Source organism: Carassius gibelio, chromosome B12 (assembly GCF_023724105.1).
Source record: "Carassius gibelio isolate Cgi1373 ecotype wild population from Czech Republic chromosome B12, carGib1.2-hapl.c, whole genome shotgun sequence".
In the NCBI taxonomy this organism is placed as follows: domain Eukaryota; kingdom Metazoa; phylum Chordata; class Actinopteri; order Cypriniformes; family Cyprinidae; genus Carassius; species Carassius gibelio.
The window spans coordinates 13,596,522-13,617,526 of NC_068407.1; the positions used below are offsets into that span (position 1 = coordinate 13,596,522).

At 37.3% G+C, this 21,005-nt stretch overlaps 1 pseudogene; it reads left to right on the forward strand.

Moving 5' to 3' along the window:
* Nucleotides 1-709: 709 nt before the first annotated feature.
* Nucleotides 710-21,005, forward strand: part of LOC127969305 (serine/threonine-protein phosphatase CPPED1-like) — a 29,894-nt pseudogene continuing 9,598 nt past the window's right edge.

Sequence of the window (21,005 nt, forward strand, 5' to 3'; positions counted from 1 at the left end):
GCAAAAAGTGTAGCCTGGCCATTGTATGAAGACTCTTATGATTGTCCATGACTCTTAGGTTGAATTTAAGACATTCAATGCAACCAAGACAAAATTACTCTTAAGAGTAGTTATTTTTAGGGGATCAAAAACAGACTGTTTTGTCTGACTCCCCAAAGAATAATGCTTATAAATTGGATTTTTTTTTAATGAATCAAAATCTCAGCACAAGCAGTGTAGTCCAACTCACCTATAAACTCCTGGTTCTTTATAATGAATCTAAACATATACTGCACAAGCAGTGTAGTCCAACTCCCAATAAATGACTTTTTTGCCAGTTTTTGCCCAACTAGCATAGCTCAACTCCACAACAATCAACTCTTATGGGCCAGTTCTTTTTTAGTGAACCATACAATTTGCAATTAATTGTGAGTCAAAAATCTTTGTGGTTACTGACTAGTTGTTCATATGACAGCTAAGGATAAATCGGAATCATAAAATGATTTTCCCTACTAGGAGTCACTGTCAGGATCAGGAACAGATAGAAATTCTCTATTATTTTTTCTTCTAGCTCTTGAGGCTTGCTGCTCTGTCAAAAATCTCTTCACACACTCAGTGTAAGTGAGTATAGTGGAAAGCAAAGACAAGACTTGTATAATATTCCTAGCAGGAGTATCTTCTTCATTTATATTTTGACCAAGTTTTAATGTTGGAAGTTTCTCAAAGAATCATGGGTAAAAACTGTTTCTGAGCTGTATTTGTGCTGTAAACCCTGAGGTGTGAAAATTGACTTTTTTCCTGCCATTTTCGTTTCCTTATAACACAAGAACTGCTGTGAAGGTGCTATGTATAGCTGAAGTTTCTATACGACAAGCGAGACAAATGTTTCCACACGTTCCAGGTGTTAGAGCTGTGCCCTTAACTGACTCTCTCACTTGAGATAAAGATTTGTATGAATATTTTAAACAGTTTGATTGTTAGCATCTTATGTTATATTTAATTATGTAAAACATTGTATGCATTTTCCACAAGCACAGCATTAATAATTGAGATTTTTACAGTAGATGGTTTGCCAGCCTCAGGTTATTTTCTCCTGTCCTTCCCAGATGAACAGAAGGAGTGGAACGGGCCCTTTTACTTCATCCAGACTGGAAACCCCCAGTTTGGCCTGATGTAGGTGTGGAGAATTGGTGACTGATTCAGAAGGGGATGACTGGACTGAGGAGGTCCAGCTCACAAAACAGGCAGTCCAAGAAATCAACAAACTACAGCCCAGACCTCACTTCCTTGGCCTGTGTGGAGATCTAGCCCATACTATGCTTGGCGAGACATCTGTTCCATTGTAATGGTAGCGACAGAATGCTAAAGGGTAGTTTTATCTTTAAATAATATGAAGAATCTTTTTTGGGGGGTGGGGGGATGCAGGCAATGGAAAGTTTCCATGGATGTTAAATGTACTTCATGGAACTCTTGATGCTAATAAAGAACCTTTATTTTACAGAGTCTTGGCAAAGTATTAATAGTAAACACAGTCTGTGTGTGTGCCAAATAGGTCAGGGCGGTATTAGAATATATTTATACTATACTGGCAACAATATGAAGTGTGTACCAGTAGAGATTTTGCTATACATGTATGGTGTATATTGTCTTAAAGTGACAGCAGTTTAATATACCTGCTGCTGTCTGTGATGTTATTTTGAATCAAACAATATAAAAAATAATAATAAAGGAATAATTAATCGTTCATTACTCAATCTTAAAGGGTTAGTTCACCCAAATATTAAAATTATGTCATTAATAACGAGTCAAACGTTCGTTCGTTATCTGGCTCGGCTTGGTGTTCATCTTCAGTTCTCTCTTTACAGTAGTTCAGTCAGTGTACTGTTTGAGTAAATGAATTACTCCGGGAGACTGGTTTGTTTGAACTCAGAGGGAGTGTCAGCCACATTAAGAAAGTTAACAGCTTAACTCATTTGTGGATTAATGCGTATTGGAGACGTGAACCTTTCAAACGATTCAGTTCAATTTGGTGAACTGGTTCAAGAAGATCCGGTTACATCGAGTGATTCATTCGCGAACCGTATATACACTGCTGTGAATGCTAACAACAGACCCGGAAGAGAAGACAATGCTGAGTAAAGTCATAGTTTTTGCTATTTTTGGACCAAAATGTATTTTCGATGCTTAAAAAAATTCTAACTGACCCTCTGATGTCACATGGACTATTTTGATGATGTTTTTATAACTTTTCTGGACATGGACAGTATACCGTACACTCAGGGACTGAGAGCTCTCTGACTAAATCTAAAATGGGGGGGGGACATAAAATGCTTTATTTATTTTGTATTTTTGTGAATTTTATTTGTCTTATTGTTTGTAATTTGCTCATATTTTTAACAGTAATTATATATAAAATACCTTTATCTGTGATATAGGCCTAAATTGTTCCTGTTAAATAAATGTATTCAAATCAGAATATGAAATGAATACATTGAATATTCTGTTAATATTAATCTAACAATAATGACAACATGCTCTTAATTAATTTTCTTTATTCATTTATTTGCTTATATTCCGTCATTCTCTTTAAAAATACTGTTTATTTAATTTAAAATAAGTGTGTTTAGTTGCATATTAATTATTTGAAATAAACAGTGTGCAATTTAACTTGCCGTTGAGTTCTAACATTTTTAAATCCGTAGATAGATAATACAAAATATTATATGCAGGTGAAGATATCTATCTAAGTATTTAAACATGTTAGAATTCAGCATCAATACCAGTTAAATTGCACAGTTCATTTATTTTATGTTTATGATTGAAGTGGCAAGGTTTGCGTCGAGGGTCTCTTCTTTTTTCTGTCGTCTCTAATCTTTGAGGTGGCTGTTATGAATTGGAGCTTGTGGAGCTGTGGACCATCTGCATGAGCCGACTACCTGCAATCTCGGCACTTATCTAATTGCCTCAGCTCAAAGCTCACAGGGAAATAAAAAAAATAACCTCTGAAGGCCACGCGGCAGTTATTCTGCACATATGATTGTGTTGACTGGAAGTCACCTATGAAGGTGAGGAGTATCATTATATTAGGTTTCAAGTGTCAGGTCTCTGAGTCAATGTTTCTTGCACTTGAATGACTTGCACAAGAGTGCTAGTATCAAAGAGACAGTACATTTAAAGCTGTCATAAATGTTTCTCACCAAGTGAATTTAAATCACCCAAATGTTGACAGTAACTGGTTTTTCAATGGCTGATTTATCAGATTATCCCTTTTAGGATCCGAGGGAATTCTGAAGTGTCATATTTGTCTGATTTAATATGAGCGCAGGTTTGTGGCTTCCCTGCTGGATGTAATTTACAGGTAAGGTTATGATAAGCTGCCTGTAAATGCACAGCTATGGTATTTTATGAGGTTTGGAGACCTTTAAATGGCCTGGCATCAACACCCATTAGTGTCAGGCCAGAAGAGCAGGCAGAGGATGTCATATGCATTACACGCCATGTTTGTCATGCAGTGTGTTTTCCCTCTCTGTTTCCACACAGGCTTCACCAGACCTACGCCACTTCCTCCTCACCACTTCTTTATTAAGCATTGGGGTTTGATAGGGTTTGATAGCAGAAGTCAGTGACAGAGAACAACTCCCTCAAACTTTTATTTGCCTTTTGCAAATCACAAAAATCACAGAAAAATAACAACACATCAGCAAAGAAATGAAAGAAAAGCAGTGGTGTGATTCTGATCTAATACTCTATTGGGTAATGGTTGATTATATCCAGACAAGGCTGAAAACACATTTTGACAAAGCTTCTATAGCAATTTTCATTGCTGACTTGAATTATAATAATAATAATTATTATCATTATTCAAAAATCCATTTTTATCAGTATTAGTTTTCTCTAGAAAGGGTTTTGTTAAATGTTAAGTCAGATACACAATGACATGTATACAAACATTTTAATATATAATTTCCATTTAATGTTTATTTCCAGTTTCCACCTCAGAGTAAATAAATAAACTAAAAGAAGGTGATGTTATTGTGAGAAAAACAAAAAACAAAAACACATTTTTAAGATTTAGTTACAAGTCTAAAATTGCAGTTTGTGGGAAAGTTGCAACTATTATTTTTTGTAAACAGGCGGTTTTCATATTATTATTATTTTTTTTAATTAGCACCTTACCTTTTACCTTAACATCGCCTAATTGTCCTATTATTAATTATTTATTGTCAAATATCAAACCAGATACATGTACAAACTTATACAGTAGATTGTTTTAATTTAATGACATGTTATACTGTATGCAAGCCAGTTTTTGCCTCAGAGTAAACAAACTTGCTCTGTAATTGGTTACCAATATAAACAAATATCGGCACCCTTGGTAAATATGATCAAAGGAGGCTGTGTAAATTAATGTGTTTTTAATCCTCTTGATCTTTTATTTAAAAAAATCACAAAAATCTAACCTTTCATTGGATAATAAGAATTTAAAATGGGGGGAAACATCATTGTGAAATAAATGTTTTTCTCAAATACACATTGTACACATTAATTGGCACCCCTAGAAACTCTTATGAGTAAAATATCTCTGAAGTATATTCCCATTCATGAGCACTCCAGGGTGATTATGAACATGAAATTATCCAGCAATGGTTTCCTGTTTCACAGAAACATAAACAGGAGGGAAAACAAAGCCCAAATTCCCCTAATCATCCATCACAATGAGAAAAACAAAAGAATATATATCTGATGTGCAGCAAAAGATAATTGAGCTTCACAAATTAGTAAAGCTATTGGCTTTAAGAAAAGAGCTTGAGCAGTGAAAATTCCCATTTGCACCATCAGGGCAATAATTAAGAATTTCCAATCAACATAAAATGTTACGAAACTGCCTGGAAGAGGACGTGTGCCTGTATCGTTCTAATGCACAGTGAGGAGGAGAGTTTGAGTGGCAAAAGACTCTCCAAGGATTGCAGGTCAGAAAATCAATAAAAAAAATTGTCAAACATCACCTACATCACCACTTGTTGTTTTGTATGGGTTTCAAGATAAATGATCCTTGCTCATCCAAAAACAAACTTCAGGATATTCAGTTATCAGACACGACTGAAGCTTCAAATGGGACTATCTTCTATGGTAAGATGAAACAAACAAAATAATCGTACAATAATCCAAACACAAACCTTAAAAACAACATAAAAATGGGTCACTAAGCACAAAACCAAGCTTCTGCTATGGCCATTTCAGTTCTCTGACCTGCACCCTATAGATTGAGAAATGAACAGAAGAAGCACCAACATGGAGCTGGGAATCTAAAGGTTCTGGAGTGATTCTGGAAAAAGGAATGGTCTCTGATCTCTTGTGAGGTGTTCTCTAACCTCATCAGGCATTATAGCAGAACATTTTGAGCCGTTAAACTGGTAAATGGAGGTTTCAAAAAGTATTGAATAAAAGTGCTGTTAAAGCTGCGGTAGGGAACTTTTGACGCTCTAGCGCTTAATAAACAGAACTGCTTGCGTCTTGCGGAAGAACATCATAGCCGGAGCTACTTCTCTCTGTTTATGTCTATGAAGAATCACAAAGGTACGGGGTTACTCCGCCGCGGTACCCCCGAAGCAATCTAAAATAGTCCGAATATAAACACTTATTATAGGTGCACCCTAGTGATTCAGGACAAGCCAAAAACACGGTTTGAAAAATGGATTCATGGTGTACTCGCTTATTATATACATTTTTCTACATTTTGAACACAAACAAAGTTACGGACTGCAGCTCTGATTGGTTGTTTTTTACCGGGAGCGATGGAGTTTCTGCAAATGGCAATAGGACCACTGGGAGGAGCCAGAGGAGCTTGATTTTTTTCACAGATTATCTGTCTCATATTCTACTGTCAGGACATAATGACAGGTTTAATAAATATGTAAAAAATATTTTTTTTTTTTTACAAAAGTTCCCTACAGCACCTTTAATTGTGGCCAATGTGTATTAGAAAAAATAAAAAAAAAAATTGATTTCATGATGATAATTCCCCCCATTTTAAATTCTCATTATCCAATAAAAGTTACATTTTTGTGATTTAAAAAAATAAAAGATCAAAAGGATTAAAAATGCAGATACATTTTCACAGCCTTTTTTGATCATATTTACCAAGGCTGCCAATATTTTTGGCCATTTGTATTTCTATTTCTATTTGTTTCCATTATTAATATGATTATTATAATATTATTATTGATTATTAAAATTCTTTATAGCTAAAGAAATGTGCTGAGTTACATATTAATTATTCGAAATAAACATTGGGCAATTTAATACTAAGATAAATCCCAATTATGACTATAAAACTTGCCACACTATCCTGTCCCATAAAATGCGCACAAAAATCATCCTATTAATCATTGTTTATTGAAAAGTTATACTTAAAATAATTACTCATTCAGCTGATGCACTGCCAAAAAAAGATGTTCATGCCTACCCTGGTGTTACCAGCAGGTGCTGTTTTGTAACCACTTGTAAACATCGCATAATTGCACATTGTATTGCATACGGTTTGTGTCTTTTTTATTACATATGGTTATACACCATATGTAGTTATACACATGGCTGGGTGCTAAATAAACTCAGTGCAATGTTAAAATTGAACAAAAAATATAGTTACGAATTATAAGGTAGCAAATAAATGTTAAACTTCTTTCAGTATATAAAAAATTGCAAGTTAAAATTATGAGGGTGGGCAAAAGAAAAATAATAAATGTATGATATTCTACATCTGAGCGCTCATAACAACAACAACAACAACAACACACATACACACAGAAACACATACTATACTATACTATACTATACTATACTATACTATACTATACGTGTGTGTGTGTGTGTGATAAAGTTCATATGTGCATTATAAGGGTTCCTGTTGTGTTAGTGTTGAAGGCCCCTGGCAGAGTCATCATTATGTGTCTGGATTGCTTGGGTGTAGGAGCTCCTCCAGAACCTCTCAGTATTGACCCCTAGGCATTTTCTGACTGCAGCAGTGAGAAGAAGCTGTTGTTTGGATGGCAGGGATCCGTAATGATTTTTTTTGGCCTTAGTCTTGCTCTGCCTGGTGTGGTTATTCTGCAGCCTGGGCAGTATACCCTCTGTGATTCATTCAGACCATCACACCTTGTGCAGGTCTGGTGTGGTGCAGCTCACACAATAGACAGTAACACTACCTGACAGGAGGCTATCAATAGTGCACCTGTAAAAGAAAATCTGTATCTTGGGGGACATCCTGAACTTCTCCGGGGAATAGAGGTGTTACTGTGCCTTTGTGATCGATTTTTTTTCTTTCGACTCACATGGTGCCGAAGCAGTCATCCTTGAATTCTGCAGTTTCAAATGGCTGGAAGCGTGCTGTATATTTTTTGACTGAGCTTGTGGAGACATTCCAACATATTCCCCAATGGTGGAATATGTCAATGTGATATTTGTCATCTTTAAAGGGAAGTTTTCAAGAATTGATTAAAACTGAGATATCGATATTTTTTTACCCTAGACCAAATAACTAAAAGTAAACTAAAAGCATATATATATATATATATATATATATATAAAATAATATTTTTATTAATAATTAATGAATTTTCTCTATGGCCCTGGTCATCATTTAATGAGCAGCAGAATCTTTCTGCCTTACATCACTTTGGTTTATAGAAGAAAAATCATACAGGTTTGGTAACGACATGAGGGTTAGTGAAAGAATTTAAACTCTTAGACGAACTATTCATTTTTATGACTCTTTTATTGGCAATCTCAGGGTTTAGGACAACCCCATCATTCAATATTTCCTTCATTAAACACGTGCTGTGACTCTTCAAGCCTCATTGGCGACCAAATCTGATTTTATTTCAGCCGTTCTACCTCCTGCGTTCTGCCTGCCATAATGAACAGTGAGCGGCAGCATGTTGGACAAGCAAAGTTCGGCTCAGTAATTGAAGGGCCGATCCATGATATCGGCACTGAATCCTTGTGAGCTTTCCGGTTCAAGGACTTCTCCTGACTGGCAGCAGGAGAGATCATCGAGGGAGGTGATTAGATTTGGAGAGCATTGAACCTGATGCTTTCCTTATGGGGACTATAAAAACGTTTGACTGCTGCCTGTAGCCTTGTGAGTGTTGTGGTAGGGGACATCTCAGAAGGTGAGGCAAGGGTTTTCTTATCCTTCTGTTTCCTCTTTCACATACGTTAGGTTTTTAATTGCTGTTGAAAGCGGATAAAAGTGAAATTCTCTGAGGAGCAGCTGCACATCAGTGGGCTGACCAGAGGGAAATCAGCTCTGGAAGAGCCCTCTTTTCTCTGTATGTTTATCTGATAGAGATCTTGTTGGGAGAGATTTTAATAGGTTTCTATGGGATTTGGCACTGCTGGGAGAAATTGGGGACCTGTTGAAATTGAATGTTATATAACTTAGAGAGAAATTCACTGTGAAGCTCAGTTTCAGATACTTACAAATGGCATTGATCACAAAGTAAGAGTAATTGGAATATATAGCTACACCAAGAACACTTGCTATTTTCAAAGAACACAAAAAAATAAATTGTATTTATTTATTTGAAAGCATAATAAAAAAATCTATATTTTCTTAAATATATTTTTATTATATTTATCTATTTTTAAACCTGTACAATGTTCTTATGTCGATCAAAAAAATAAAATAAAAAATAACAAATGGAGTTGTATGGACTTTATTTTTCTTATTTTTTTCTGTGGCCACAGTGATTGTTAATTATCATCACTGTGTCTAATGGAAAAAATCTGTGTGGCAGTTACCTCTACAGATGTTATTTTGTTATAAACAGCAATAATAATCAGTAAAATAAATAAATACAATTATTATTTATAACAATCGCCACCATGACAGGAATTACCATTTATATCTACAGTATAAACATTTAAAATAACATTTACATATAGCATTCCAATTCTTTATGGTATGTCAGATTCTCTTGCATTCTGTCTTTACATGTGTGAGAGAAAACAGTCATATGGCAATACATACAGTACAATACATAAAAATATTTTTACTACTTAGGCTATTTTTAACTCAGTCACTAGCAAATATAACAATTTACTAGCCAGTTCTACAGCCATTCTTTATCCTCCTGGCATACAATGTGGTCGCATATGTGAGTGATTTGCTGGCATTGTAGAGGTTTGCTTGATAATCTTCAAAAAAAAAATTGTCCAAATTTTTGGTAAGGTTCATTCTCTCCATAGACCAGAAACATGGTCTATTGGTTTAGTTTTCTTTGTCTTGCATTCACAACACCACAGTCACTATTGCCAACTCTAATTTCAAATCCGCTACTCATTGAGTTTCAAATTCACAGCAGACAATTAGCAAGTTGCCCTACTTGTCATATTAGAGGTAACCTAAGGCTGTTATTAACGAGCTTCAAAATTCAATGCTTAACAGTCTGCCTTTACTTTAGAGAAATAAACTGAATGCTTCCCTATCTTCTGTATGAAACAGAAACTTTATTCTGAATCCTCCACATATTGCCTGCTTCAGTATTCTTTTGAAGATGGAAGGAGCCATTGAAGATAGTATTTATATACTATCACATGCTCGTCTGGCGGCACATCTTATTTTCCACTGAAAACCGACAGTTCCTGCTGTGTTCATTGCTGCTGTGCTCAATATTGCTCCGGAGGATTTAACTGTAGTTTTTTGTTAAATATAGTCTTTTCTGCTCCTGTGCATATTATTCCACAAAAAATAAATTAATTAATTTAAATCATTCTCTCTCTCTCTCTCTCTCTCTCTCTCTCTCTCTCTATATATATATATATAGTGTGTGTGTGTATAGCAAATATTTAAAAATCAAATATTTAAAGATGTAAAAAAAATAAACAGATACAACTTGCTCTGCCTAAACCAAGGCCCAAATATCCTGTTGTTGAAATTGTTCTCATTTGAGTATTAAATTGGGTTGCAGATGCTTTTTTTGGACTTCTTTAAATGAGGCTTTTCAACCAAGAAAAACAGTTTCATTTTTCAGGATGTCCGTTTAAAGAAGAACAGGTTGTAAGTGAAACAGTCAATTTAGCTCAAAGGGAATCATTTAAGCTGATCATTGAGATGGCCAGCGATTCATTGAACGAGCCATATAACATCAACTTTGCAATGGATATTAATATCCAAAGTATAGTGAAAACACTATTAATTAGCACAGTAACAAGATTGGCAGTTTAAGACATTAACTTGTAAGCAAGAAACACAAGATACTTCTCTTTTCAATATGAACAAGACTTTATTAGATAAATCTAAGAAATATAAACTAATCTAACATATAATCACACACACTCACACATTCACATATTTTCCGGACTATAAATCGCTATAAGTTTGGCTGGTCCTGCGACTTATAGTCAGGTGCGACTTATTTATCAAAATTAATTTGACATGAACCAAGAGAAATGATCCAAGAGAAAACATTACCGTCTACAGCCGCGAGAGGGCGCGCTATGCTGCTCAGTGCTCCTGTAGTCTACACTGAAGACACAGAGCGCCCTCTCGCGGCTGCAGACAGTCATGTTTTCTCTTGGTTCTTGGGTCTAAATAAATGCGACTTATAGTCCAGTGCGACTTATATATGTTTTTCTCCTCATCATGACGTATTTTTGGACTGATGCGACTTATACTCAGGTGCGACTTATAGTCCGAAAAATACGGTAGATATTGTCTTTGCTTGGGGTGTTGCAATGTTTTTCTTGTCCGTTCATAAATCATGTTATCTTATCAATCACGTAGTCTGAATTTTCCCACTCTTGCAGGGTATAATTTTGGACATGATTCCTATAACAAGAATATGATGCATTTGACAAATAACTGGTTGTCAGAAACATTTCAAGCAAGAAGATTCAAACACACACATACTAAACATGAATATGAATCCTTATGCTGGGTACACACCAAAAGATAATCGGGCTGATTTTGGGCCAATTTTCCCCCTTCTGAAAATCCTAGCTATGTCCCGATTATATTGATGGTTCTACAGATTATCAGAGGTGGGTAGAGTACCCAAAAACTTTACTCAAGTAAAAGTTAAAGTAATTCTAGAAATATCTACTCAAGTCAAAGTAAAAGTACTAGTCTTGAATAGTTACTTGAGTAAGAGTAAGAGAGTATCGGATAAAACAATCTACTTAAGTAGTTAGTTACTAGTTACTTTGGGTCATGTATATATTTCATCAGCCTTTACTCCAATTCATGTAATTTATTATAAAACCCTGTCTGTTTGCTTAAGTAACAAATATAGGTGTCATGCCATAACATATTTTTAATACGACTTTATATTAAATGTGAATTTAACATTGAAAGTTAATGTGATATAAATATTGCTACTAATCTTTCATTGTTCAGAAAGAGAGCAAATAACATTTACATTATTAAAGATCATTTTCACTGACAGTCTAGATTTCAATCACTCTCAGAAACTCCCATTAAAATCACTGAAACTGTTAACATTGTGAAATCAATATCTTAATTATAGATTCGTACACACATCTGCACTTTGTTGTTTCTGACAATAAAATTCGGCAGAAAGAGGTATTCAGTAAGTGAGCGAGTGAAGGAATCACCGGCATTTCAGCGGTGACTCATCGGAACACCTCTGATTGGCCATTGCATTCAAAAGCTCAACAGAACCGTGTGTGATTGGTTAATGCGCAGCTCTGTAAAAACTCGTCTATCTCTGGCTCAGCGCCAGCAAGCGATCACAGATTTAGCAGCTGATGATATGACTTGCTGAACGTACTCGCACTGGTGTGATTGTATTAAAATGAATAAAACATTAATCGGCTATTTTTTGTCTTTTGGAAGCTGCATTCAACTTGACTCCCCTCTGTTATAAGCACACGTACTACAAACTAATGTCACAGTGGTATCGTGTACTGTAATCGAATGTAGCCCAAGTTATTACCTGTTAAACAGTAGACAGCACACGCGTTCATCTAAGGGTGTACTCACACTAGCCAGTTTGAACCGTGCCCGAGTGCGTTTGACCACCAAAGCGCGGTTCGTTTGACTAGTGTGAGTGCTCCGAACCGTGCCCGGGTTGGGCTCAATTAGCCGGGCCTGGCCCGCTTGGAAGAGGTGGGCCAGAGCACAGTTCAGTTGGACTCTGGTGTGGTTCGCATGCAGTGTGAGCGCTAACCGTGCCGGAGCACGGAAAAGAACGCGTTGCATCACGGTTTTGCGACACTCCAAAACCAACATGGCAGGGAAAGGGTCGCTTTGGTCTACGGCAGAGGTGCAAAACATAAAAACTCAAAACTGCAAAGTCCTTGCTGCACTTCAGCTGGTACCTTGCAAACATCCTCATACGAGCAGCACGATTACGTGAAAATTTTCGCGCCACTAAGGCGACACATCTGTTTAACAACAGGCTGTGAGAGGGCTGTGGACCACCGTGGACCAAACGACACAAAATTATCCACAAAGAAAACAGAGCGATGAACTCCATTGTGTTCGGTGAGCGCCGCTCTTCCTGTTTATCCCGAAACCGTCGCACCATAATGACGTAAGCGTGCTCCGGCACGAATACTGATACCCTATATGTGAGTGCAGGCCAGAGGGGAGTGGGGACAATCGTACTCGGGCCCGGTTCATGGCAACCATGCCTAGTGTGAGTACACCCTAATAAGGATCTCCATCGCAAGCAAATAATAGCCTTTGCAGATTTGCTTTCAATTTAGTGCAGTTCCATAGCCCCGTTTTCAACGCTGCTGATATTCTTAAATGTTACAACTCTGAGTGAAGTTGTACAGAGACAGAGAAGATTTCCGAATTAGAAACACGGATCCAAACTACGGCTTTGTATGCGTCTAGCTCAGTGATTCCTGTACATTGTTCGGTTCCAGCAACAGAGCCCCTGCAGCAGGGCAACTGGGTGACAGTGAGGCAGCATAGTCGTGGGTCAAAACACCGCTCTTCTGTTCCGATTAAAACATTAAACAGGTTCTTCCCACTCAGTGATGCACCCACTGAGAAACATGATGAAAGTGCTCTAGTTATTGGTGACTATATTGTATGGAACGTGAATATAGAGTAAATAGCCACCATAGTCAAATGTTTACCGGGAGCCAGAGCGCCTGACATCTTGGCAAATTTAAAAGTGCTGGCTAATGCTAAACATAAATACAGTAAGATTGTTATTCATGCCGGCGCTAATGATGTTCGACTTCGCCAGTCGGAGATCACTAAAAATAATATTACAGAGGTGTGTGAACTTGCAAGCACGATGTCAGACACTGTAATATGCTCTGGGCCCCTCCCTGCTTACCGTGGTGACAAGATGCATAGCAGATTGTCATTAGTCAATGGATGTTTAAGTGGTGCCCACAGAATAACATAGGTTTCATAGACAATTGGACGAGCTTTTGGGGCAGACCTTCCTGGGGTGGTGCCGCTCTTCTCTCTAGAAATATGGCACATAGTCTTGATGATGTAACAGAAACTATGGACTCTCTCTTTTCTATCATTTTAAATACAGTTGCTCCTTTACACTTAAGGAAGGTTAAGGAAACCAGTATGACACCATGGTATAATGAGCATACTCGCACCCTAAAGAGAGCAGCCCAAAAAATGGAGCACAGCTGGAGGAAAACAAAACTACAGGTATTTCGTATTGCTTGGTGGGTAAGTAACCTTTCCTACAGAAAAGCATTAAAAACTGCTAGATCCGATTATTTTTTTCTCTTTTAGAAGAAAACAAACATAACCCCAGGTATTTATTCAGCACACAAAATTGTAAGCATTCAGCCGTCAGCTACAGTATCGCATCAGACAGTCCACTATAGACCCCCTGAGGAACAGTTCCACTCATTCTGTACCATAGGAGAGAAAGAATTGTATAAACTTGTTAAATCATCTAAACCAACAACATGTATGTTTGACCTTGTACCATCTAAGCTCCTAAAAGAGGTGCTTCCAGAAGTCATAGATCCTCTTCTGACTATTATTAATTCCTCATTGTCATTAGGATATGTCCCTAAAACCTTCAAACTGGCTGTTATTAAGCCTCTCATCAAAAAAACACAACTTGGCCCCAAAGAACTAGTTAATTATAGACCAATCTCGAATCTCCCTTTTCTGTCCAAGATACTTTATAAGGTGGTATCCTTACAATTATACTCCTTCTTAGAGAAAATTGGTATATGTCAGGATTTCCAGTCAGGATTTAGAACATATCATAGTACTGAGACTGCTCTCCTTAGAGTTACAAATGACCTGCTCTTATCATCTGATCGTGGTTGTATCTCTCTAATAGTTTTATTGGATCTTAGTGCTGCGTTTGACACAATTGACCACAACATTCTTTTGCATTGACTTGAACACTTTGTAGGCATTAATGGAAGTGCGTTAGCATGGTTTAAATCATACTTATATTACGTCCATCAGTTCGTAGCAGTGAATGAAGATGTATCAAATTGCTCACAAGTGCAGTATGGAGTACCTCAAAGCTCAGTACTAGGGCCGCTACTCTTCACGCTTTATATGTTACCCTTGGGAGATATCATCAGGAAACATGGTGTTAGCTTTCACTGTTATGCTGATGATACTCAGCTCTATATTTCTTCATGGCTCGGTGAAATACACCAATTTGAAAAAATAATGGAATGCATAGTCGTTAAAAAAAAACTGGATGACACGTAATTTCTTACTGCTAAATTCTGCATGTAATAACCTAGAACACTGTTTAAGACTTGATGGCTGCTCTGTCAATTCTTCGTCATCAGTTTGAAACCTTAGCCACCAGATCCAGTCTGTATCCATATCAGAGGGTCACTGCAGTCACCTGAACCCAGTACATATCCAGACCAGATGGTGGATCAGCACCTAGAAAGGACCTCTACATCCCTGAAAGACAGCGGAGACCAGGACAACTAGAGCCCCAGATACAGATCCCCTGTAAAGACCTTGTCTCAGACACCACCAGGAAAAGACCACAGGAAACAGATGATTCTTCTGCACAATCGGACTTTGCAGCAGCCTGGAATTGAACTGCTGGTTTCGTCTGGTCAGAGGAGAACTGGCCCCCCAATTGAGCCTGGTTTCTCCCAAGGTTTTTTTTCTCCATTCTGTCACCGATGGAGTTTCGGTTCCTTGCCGCCTTCGCCTCTGGCTTGCTTAGTTGGGTTACTTCATCTACAGTGATATCATTGACTTGATTGGAAATAAATGCACATAGACTATTTAAACTGAACAGAGATGACATCACTGAATTCAATGATGAACTGCCTTTAACTGTCATTTTGCATTATTGACACATTGTTTTCTTAATGAATGTTGTTCAGTTGCTTTGACGCAATGTATTTTGTTCAAAGCGCTATATAAATAATGGTGACTTGACTTGACTATAGGAGCAAAACGGTTAAATCTAGGATTTTTTTATCCTCATATTTTGAAAATCGTATAAGATGTAAAAAAATATTTTGGTGTGTACCCAGCATTAAGCTATTCAATAGTTATTAAAACTCTTCTCCGAATTGAAATTGTCAATAATTTTTCTAATGGTTTTATGTTGAAAGCTGTTCTGTGAAAGAGTTGTTTGGTTATCTTGCTTCAGAATGTGGTGCTAGAGTTGATTTACAACATCATGTTGCCTTTCTGTGGAATTCGTCTCATGTTATAACCATACTCCAGATCAAATATTGAATTTGTCTGGTTCGGGTCTGATAAGCTACAAGGTTAAGGACCTCAAAGAAACACTGAGAGGCACTGACCCCGACATTCCTCTTGTGTTCGTCAGCGGCAACCATGATCTTGGCAAGACACCCACTCCGGAGAGCATGGAACATTTCTGCTGTGACTGGGGCAATGATTACTTCAGTTTTTGGATGGGTAGGGTGTTGTGTTTGGTGTTGAACTCTCAGTTCTTCTTCGACTCATCAGGCTGTCCTGAGTTAATGGAGGCCCATGAGGTCTGGCTAGAGAGCCAGCTGCAGAGAGTCATCCAGACCCCCTCTCTCCACGTGCTTGTCTTCCAGCACATTCTGCTCTTGCTCCATACACCCGATGAAGAGGATGATTACTTCAACCTGCAGAGGGGAATCAGAGAGCGCTTGATCCAGAGATTCAAACAAGCAGGTGAGAAGAAAGCACTCGAGCCTTACACATCAAACAAGACAAGTAGCAAGTGTTCATACTTCATAGCCTAAAGTATCAAAGAGTGCTCTCTCGTTTAGCCTTTTCCCAAAAATTTGCTAAATAGTAATCAAAATGTTTTTTTCCCAACATTTATTTATTTAATGTATGTATCTTTTTTTCCCCATAAGAACAGGAGTACTTAAATCATGTGGATTTACATTTTTTGCATTGCTTTCACATGACATAAACAAACAGTTTTTGTTCTCAGTTACACTATATAGTTAGACGTATAAATTTGCTTTTCAGTAAGTGGTAAATGCAAGCAAATTCGATGAGTCCATGATTCAGAACAATTACTTATGGTTTGTTTCTGACTGATTTGCAAATGGTTAGATAAATAAAAAATAATACAATTTATTGATTTGTTTGTGAATTAGAGAGAAAGTGTAACATATCAGTAGCATATATGTTAACTAGTCTACATAATGGATCAGTTTACAGTAGACCTACAAACAAAATAATTTATTCAGTTAGTTTTTTGTTTAGTTTTTTCAGTGAAGAATGTGAACTTTCAAATAAAAAAAACAAAAGGTTTACTTTTTTATATTAAATAGAATTGCTTTTCATTCTTTAAAAAAATAAAAAGTATATGTATATATATATATATATATATATATATATATATATATATATATATATGTAAGAATGGCGCATTAAATGGTTCATTTATGGTCACATGATGGAATAGTGCCTTTGTTTTGCCTTTGGCTATTTAATTATGCTGTGAGTGCCCTGGAGTGCTTTTACAGGATACATACTAAAAGCTTTACAGACAAGAAATACGCAGGTTGTCCATACACCAGATTCTATTATGAGTGTAGACTCTATAAGAGGCTTGTTGCGCATAGGTTAATTATTGATCATAGAACTCAGAGCAGGTCGAATCAGAGTGGATGTTGTTTTATTTAACAGCTGTGTGGACATAATGTTGATATCTAATGAGGACTGCCCTTTGCTTTAATAAAGATTTCCACTATTAACAGGCAACTTTTGACTTTCAGCCTGAAAAGACTGCATCTAAATGTAGTTCAAATTTCAAAGTACTACACAAGAATGTTATCATATGGCTATAAGAACGAGGAACTGCAATGTTATTGTTATAGGTTTCAAAGAATATGAATCTTTGAACATGTCAGATTAATTCACTCTCCATTATTTTTCAGTTATAAATTGTAGTACATACTAAAACTATAAACCATTAAATGTTGGAAAAGTATCAAGTACATTCATTGGGTTTAGGGTTATGTGAGCCATGAGGGAAAACATACTTTGTGACATGGTGCATTATCCTGCTGGAAGTAGGGATATGCCAGTATAAATTTTTCATGTTGTGATTAATTGCTAATGCTTTTATCATGGTATTATCACGATATTGAAATTTAGTAATAATACAGTATAACAGGTTTAATAACTTTTTTTCTTAAAACAAAAATACAATAGAGCAATATAGAAAAATATTAAAAATGAAACTTTTTACACAGATTAAAGTGCAAAAGAACTATCAAGTCAAGTCACCTTTATTTATATAGCGCTTTAAACAAAATACATTGCGTCAAAGCAACTGAACAACATTCATTCAGAAAACAGTGTGGCAATAATGCAAAATGACAGTTAAAGGCAGTTCATCATTGAATTCAGTGATGTCATCTCTGTTCAGTTTAAATAGTGTCTGTGCATTCATTTGCAATCAAGTAAATGATATCACTGTAGATGAAGTGACCCCAACTATAAAGACCAATAGGTCTCACTTTACAGTAAGATCCCGTTAGTTAATCTTAGTTAATGCATTAACATTCACAATGAGCATTAGCTACATTTGCTACAGAAGTTATTAATCTTTGTTAAAAAAAAGTCTAAATATTTTAAAAGGGGGGGGGGGGGGTTGAAATGCTATTTCATTCATACTGAGTTTTTTACACTGTTAAAGAGTTGGATTCCCATGCTAAACATGGACAAAGTTTCAAAAATTAAGTTGCACGTTTGAAGGAGTATTTTTGTTCCCAAAATACTCCTTCCGGTTTGTCACAAGTTTCGGAAAGTTTTTTTCGAGTATGGCTCTGTGTGACGTTAGATTGAGCGGAATTTCCTTATATGGGTCCTAAGGCACTTCTGCACGCGCTCCCGTATAGCGAGGCTGAGCAGCACAGACATTTCACTGATCAGGGCGAGAGCGTCGCGAAAAGTCACAAAAGAAGTGTGTTTTTGGTTGCCAGGGCAAGACAACCCTGCACAGATTACCAAAAAAACAGCATTAAGGGACCAGTGGATGGAGTTTATTTTTACAGAGCATCAACGGAGTTGTGCAAGTGTTTTTGTTTGTTCCCTGCATTTCGAAGATGCTTGTTTTACAAACAAGGCCTAGTTTGATGACGGACGTATCGTTTATTTCTTAAGGATGATGCAATCCCAATGAAAAAGGGTCACGATCGTGTGTTGGAACAGCAGGCGGTGAGTAAAACTGCTTCAAATATCTCTGCCTCCTTGTTAGTGCGTCCACCTCCCATCGGAGACCCGGGTTCGAGCCCCGCTCGGAGCGAGTCGTTGCTGCTGCTGCTCTCGTTCAGTTTCAGCCTTGGGATCTGATTCTGGATCATAAATAAACGGCTGAATCTGAGTGTAAGCCATGGTCTGTTTTGGATGATGGTTTTTCCCTCACGGTAATGTCACAGTTTCCACATGCTCTCAACACAAAAGCCTACTGGCGCTCGTGATTCTTTAGCTCCGCCCACACGTCACGCCTCCAGCGGCTCGTGTTTTTCCGACTTTTTGCAGTTACGAAGGATGCAGTACTACTCTATAGGTACTCAAGATTAACAGGATATTGAGTGAAAACGAGCATTTCACCCCCCCTTTAAGTATTCATCAAGGATGCCTCTAACCCTATCCGTGGACCTTTCACCCTCCTTCCATCCGGCAGACGTTACAGAAGCCTATGCTCTCACACTAGTAGGCTCAGGGAGAGCTTCTTCCTCGAGGCTGTGACACTTCTAAACTCCACACTACCAATCTAACCTGCATCTGCTTTCTTACTGCACTGGTCACAGTACTTTACATACATGTATTTGCACTACTCATATTTTGCAGACTACACATCGTTCAAGCTATCACACTGTAAACTATCTAACATTGTTAATGTACATAGCACAATAAACTATTTCTATAAATAGTATTGCACTACTGATTACTTTGCATAGAATACATTGTTTAACAATACTATTGCGCACTCATCTAACTGTATTACCACTGTTCTTACGTTGCTGCTGTTCATAATGTATATATATAAAACCCCATATCCCTACGTTGCATTCCTATTTATAATCTGTACATACTCTGTTTAATACTGTAGCAACTCCACTGTAGATTCTGTAACTCATAGATTCACTTACTCTGCACTTTTATGTATATAAAACACTATATTCTTGCACTTCTGGTTAGATGCTAACTGCATTTCATTAGCTCTGTACTTGTACTCTGCATAATGACAATAAAGTTGAATCCATGATGAACACGGCAAATCCACAAATCTGAATGACTATTTAAATCTATTTAAATACATTTTAGAAAGTAGCAGCTGCTTTAGTTATGGGGTTTCCAGGGTAACAGCTGCATTTTCTGCAGTTTAGTGCCATCTGCTGTCAGAGAGAAAATCTGCGCGTCTCTCACATGTTCCCCCATGCACTTCTCATGTGCTTGTTTATATCAGAGTACATGCTCTTTCAATTTTTTATTTTTTATTTACAGTATTTAGAAGTGCCCACGATATCAATATTGTGCATATTTATTACCGTGATATATTGCATTACCGAATACCGGGACATGTCTAGCTGGAAGTAGCCATCAGAAGATGGGTACACTGTAGTCATAAAGGGATGGACATGGTGAGCAACAATATTCAGGTATAGGCTGTGGCGTTCAAACAATGCTCAATTGGTACTAAGTGGACCAAAGTGTGGCAAAAAATATCCCCCACATCATTACACCATCACCACCAGCCTGAACCGTTGAGACAAGGCAGGATGGATCCATGCGTTCATGTTCTTTATGCCAAATTCTGACTTAACCATCTGACTGTCTCATGATTCATCAGACCAGGCAACGGTTCCCCAATTTTCTATTGTCTAATTGTGGTGAGCTTGTGTGAATTGTAGCCTCTGTTTCCTGTTCTTAGCTGACAGGAGTGGCATCCAGTGTGGTCTTCTGCTGCTATAGCCCATCTGCTTCAGGGTTCGATGTGTTGTGCATTCAGAGATGATATTCTGCATACCTTGTAATGTGTGGTTATTTGAGTTACTGTTGCCTTTCAATCATCTATAACCAGTCTGCCCATTCTCCTCTGACCTCAACAAAGCATTTTCATCCACACAACTGCCACTCACTAGATATTTCTCTTTTTTCAGCCTATTCTCTGTAAACCCTAAAGATGGTTGTACGTGAAACTCCCAGCAGGTCAGCTGTTTTTGAAATACTCAGACCAACTCGTCTGGCACCAACAACAATTCCACGTTCAAAATCAATTAAATCCCCTTTCTTCCCCCTTCTGATTCCCCATCCACTCCACAGATTCCTTCTGAACACCACTTTTACTATTTCCATTTCCGTTTTCTAATTTCTCAATGATCAAAACATGGAACATGCAAATATGAGGAATTTGCTTGAAAAAATAAACCAGTCCTCTTGGAGATCAGAGATCCCTGTCAGAGGAAAACACAGCCACTGCCCAGAAAAACTCATTTTCTCAGGCTCTTTGAGCTCATAGATTTAATATCCTGCTGCAAATTATATTTGTATGATTTAAACCGCATTTTCTAAAAGGAAGCAAGACTGTGAGGAGAAGATGATT